Here is a 4,636-nt window from a genome sequence, read left to right as displayed (position 1 = left end):
CCGTCTCCGCCTCTCCCCCTCCCGCCCGCAGGCCGCGCGGATTAACCCTCCTGCTGCCGCGCCGCGCCGCGTGCAGGGTGGGCAGAGAGCCGCGGGGGACGAGGGGCCGGGAAGTTCCCCCGCGTTGTGATGGTGGGCCTCCCTATTTCCTTCGCCTCAACAACACGGACACTCAGGGTCGCCTCAATCTGTTTCTGAGATTTTGAGTCACCCAACCCTTTGGGTCCCCAACTCTTCCATGCCCTTTGGGCCTCCCTCTGAGGGTTCAGGGACAGGAGACCCCACACCATCTGGGGATTATGCCAACAAATTGATGCACGATTTCATTCTGGCCCAACTAGATGCATCCTCCCCGAAGACCAAACGAAACCCAAACCCACCATGCTGGAGTCTGTAGGACGGAGCCGAACTACCCCTAGGGCTTCTCTCTAAAGCAACCCAATTTATCTCCGAAGAAATAAGTCGCCCATCACTGGGTTTTTACGGGTTTCCACTCTATGGGCCCTCACCACTCATAAGCTGCTGACCCCCTGCTGCTCGCTGCGTTCAGGTCACCTTGCTCCTGGCCCTGTGTTCCTGCCCCAGGGCCTTGGCACCTGTCCTGTCTGCCCTGAGTGCTTTTCACAATGATTCACTTGTTCCCAGTGGAGTCCCACGTGGCACCCAGGTCTCCTTCTCTGGGAGGCATTCCTAACCCATCAGAGATGAGAGGAGTCCTGGTGGCACAGTGGCTTAAGTGCTTGGCTGCTGATGGAAGGTTGGCAGTTCAAATCCATCAGCAGTCTCCACGGGAGGGAGTTGTGGCAGTCTGCTGCATACAGACCACAGCCTTGAAAACATAATGGGGACCGTTGGACTCCGTCCTATAGGGGCACCTGGTTAGACTTGACTGAACGCCCTTGGGTTGGGTTTGGGGTTATCTAACACAAGTAGCCTCTGCCGCCCCATCTCTCACTCCATCCTGTTCCTGTCTTATCACGTTATGATTTCCTCCTTACACGCTGGGACCCCACCCTCGCCTAGCTTCTCTCCAGCCTCGCTAGCTGGTTCTTCTCCGTTCTCCTCTGCCCAACCTCTGCAGCTCCCGAGGACTGAGTCCTTGGCCCCTTCTCTTTCCACGCAGTCTAATGATCTCATCCAGTCGCGGAGCTTAAATACTATGTAAATGTCAGGGAGTCCTAAATTTATATCTCCAGACTCATTTATCCAACAGCCCACTTGACATCTCCACTTGGATGTCATGCAAAGCAAATGTGGCCAAACCAGATGTCTTCATCCTCCCAGCCCCAGCCCATTCCTCAGTGCTCCCCGTCCCAGAGCATGGCACCTGCGAGTTGTTGGGGGTAAAAACTTAGGAACCGTCCTTCCTCCTTAACCCTTCTTTCCCTGGCCCCCTTCCTATGTGGAATCCATGAGCAAGTCCTGTGTGCTCCGCCTGCGAAATCTATCGACTTTGCCCCGTCTGTATCAGTCTTGATCGCTTGGTTCATGCCATCATCTCCCATCTGGAGTTGTTCAAGAGCTTTCCAATCGGTCCCTTGCTTCTGCCCTTGTCCTTTGCAAGAGAGTCTTCACAATGCTCAGTGATGTTTTAAAAGCCCAAATCATATCATTCTCTCCTCCGCTTAAAACTTTCCAGAGGCTCCTCATTGTGTTTGGAATAAAGCTAAACTCCTTTTAAAGAAAGGCCCACCATCTTGTACTCCCTGCTCATAAACAATGCTGGGGATGGGGGGGAGTAAGCCAGAGAGAACTGATGGTAATTACACAACTCATTTCAAAGGCAACCTAACCGTGGGGGGCGGGGGTGTTCTAAAATAGATTGTGGCAATGATTATACAATTCTTCTTGATGTGATTAAACGACTGAACTACTGAATTGTATGATATGTGGATGAAATAAAAATGTAACTAAGTAAAAATGAATGACTCACACACACACACAATGCTCCAGAGGAGACTTGTAGTAATACCCAGTCCCAGTGACCCCGTGGTGTTTCGAGTAGAACAACTGCCCTCCCTAAGTTTTCATGGCTGTGACCTGCCAAAGCATATGATAAGCCTTTCTGAGGTCCTGAATGAGCTGGTCAGCCAGAAGGGTTGGTAACCCTTTGTGACCCCCAGTGACTCCTTGCTGTTGCACAACGTCCGAAATTATTCCCTTGGCACCCCTGCACTTCTGGAAATGCATCCCTCCCTTTTCCATCTCCACTTGGTTGGCTCCTTCTGTCATTCAGATCTCTGCTCAAAATCTAAACGCCTTTGGTAGCAACTATACAATACTGCTTGGTGTGATTAAACTAGGGAAGGGCATGATGTCTGGATTAGCGCCTAAGAAAATAGTATTTTAGGGGAAAAAAAACCCTAAGCCAAAACCAAACTCACTGCTATTGCGTCAATTCCAACTCACAGTGACCCTATAGGACAGTGGGTCTCAACCTTCCTCATGCCTCAACCCTTTAATACAGGCCCTTATGTTGTGGTGACCCCCAACCATAAAATTATTTTCATTGCTACTTCATAACTAATTGTGCTATGTTATGAATCATAATGTAAATATCTGATACGTAGGATGTATTTTCATTGTTACAAATTGAACATAATTAATACACAGTGATGAATCACAAAAACTATATGTAATTATATATTGTGAAATAGTTATTTCTAATGACAAATACATGAAATTTTGTCTTGAAGCATGGTGTAGCATGGGTAACAGTCTTCACGCCCAGTACTCATATGTGGGTGTATCTGCATGTGGGTGGACCCACCTGGAGACAGATAGAGGAATTATGTGTTTTCTGATCGTCTTAGGTGACCCCTGTGAAAGGGTTGTTTGACCCCTCAAAGGAGTCGTGACCCACAGGTTGAGAACCACTGCTATAGGACAATATAAAACTGTCCTTATGGGTTTCTGAGACTAGCTCTTTGTGGTAGCAGAAAACCTCATCTTTCTCCTTCAGCGCACCTAGTGGTTTCAAACTGCTGACCTTGCAGTTAGCAGCCCAATGTGTGACCACTATGCCACCAGGGCTCCTTCAAAATTGAAAGTGGCCTCTATTTCATTACTGTACTTCACTCGTCTAAATGCTCTCATCTACCCCCTACACAAACAAACATCCCCGAAGTACACTGAAGAACCAAGATCTAATTTTTTGTTCACCCTGTTTGCCAACTCCTACGGAGTTGTCTGGCATATAATAAGTAGATGCTCAGTATGTATTTGCTTAGCGAGCTCCTGGGACCCATGTCCACTCTGGACTTTTTGCATTCTCTCCTCTACGCACCACATGCCCTTCCTCACTATCTGCCAGCCCTCCCTGATCTCTGCCCTGTGCTGAATGATTCAGGCTCACACCCACGTGCCTTCAGATTCGCGCCTTCATCCGATGGGTTATTACTATCATTAGCCTGGCACTCCCGCCTCCCGGAAGGAAGCCTGCTGTTCTGAGCAGTATCTGCAGCAGTTGCCCTCCTGCCTGGATGTCCCTGACAGCCCTTCATGCCAAGGTCAGAACCACAGTGGCCAAGGAAAGGCAGTGCACATTGGATGTGATGTAAACCGGGCTATTGGAGGCTGGTTGTGCATCCTAAGGATACAATCTAAATGACCCTATTGTGTAATGGGTGTGGATCCAATCTATCAAATGAATAGTCACTAGCAGTGTAAGTGCCTTTCATAATGAAGACTTTGGCTCATTATCAATTATGTCTAATATTCTTGATTAATTCTTTTTTTTAATCCAAAAAAAAGTTTAATTTTTCCCCCAACAACTACCATATGTTAGGTATTGTGTCGGGAGCTAGAGTTCCTGTGTGATACAGCTACTGCACTTGACTGCTGAGTGAAAGGTGGGAGGATCAAGTCCCCTCTGAGGTACCTCCAAAGAAAGACCTGAGGCGGGAAATGAGCTGATACCAAGGGCTCAAGCAGAAAGCAAATGTTTTGAGAATGATGATGGTCACAAATGTACAAATGTGCTTGACACAGTGGATATATGTATGGATTGTGATAAGAATTGTACAAGCCCCCAATAAAATGGGGAAGAAAAAAAAAAAGACCTGACAATCGACTCTTGAGAAATCAGTCAAAAGGAGGCCTGAGGGCAGATGGCACTTTGACCCGAAATGTGAAAAGCTTTGCCCCAAGGCAGCATGTGTTTGAAAGTGGATTATGCCCCAATAAAATGATTTTTTTAAAAAAGAAAGTGGATTACTACCTCTCCCCTAACCAGCCAGAGAGGGCAGCCTCGCCCTCAGGGACTTGCCTGGGTGTGCTCTTGGTGGAAAGTGGGGGACAGTGCTGCACCTCTGCATGGTCCTGAGTCACACCCCCACTGGCTTGGACAGAGGTCCCCGGGGCCAATATTTTTCTAATTTACAAGTGTGTGCTTATACCAGTCATGGTTCCTTTCACACACCTGGAGTCCCACTGCACCTGGGATGCATTGATCTGCTCCTGACCGACTGTGATTTGTGTAAGGATTCCTTTGTTCCCCTGTTTAAGTGGCTGCATTTCTGTGAATCCTTGGGCACCCTGATGGCCTCAAGCTGCTGGTCCCTTCTCCAGATGAATTTGCCTTTGTCTTGTCTTTGCCCCGTTTATGACTTAACCCCACTGGCATCGCAGTCCCGTG

The sequence above is a fragment of the Echinops telfairi genome, unplaced genomic scaffold (assembly GCF_000313985.2).
Source record: "Echinops telfairi isolate 266 unplaced genomic scaffold, ASM31398v2 ScPeMD7_7356;HRSCAF=8355, whole genome shotgun sequence".
Lineage (NCBI taxonomy): Eukaryota > Metazoa > Chordata > Mammalia > Afrosoricida > Tenrecidae > Echinops > Echinops telfairi.
The sequence above is the reverse complement of the archived record's forward strand: the minus strand, read 5'-3'. Positions refer to the sequence as shown.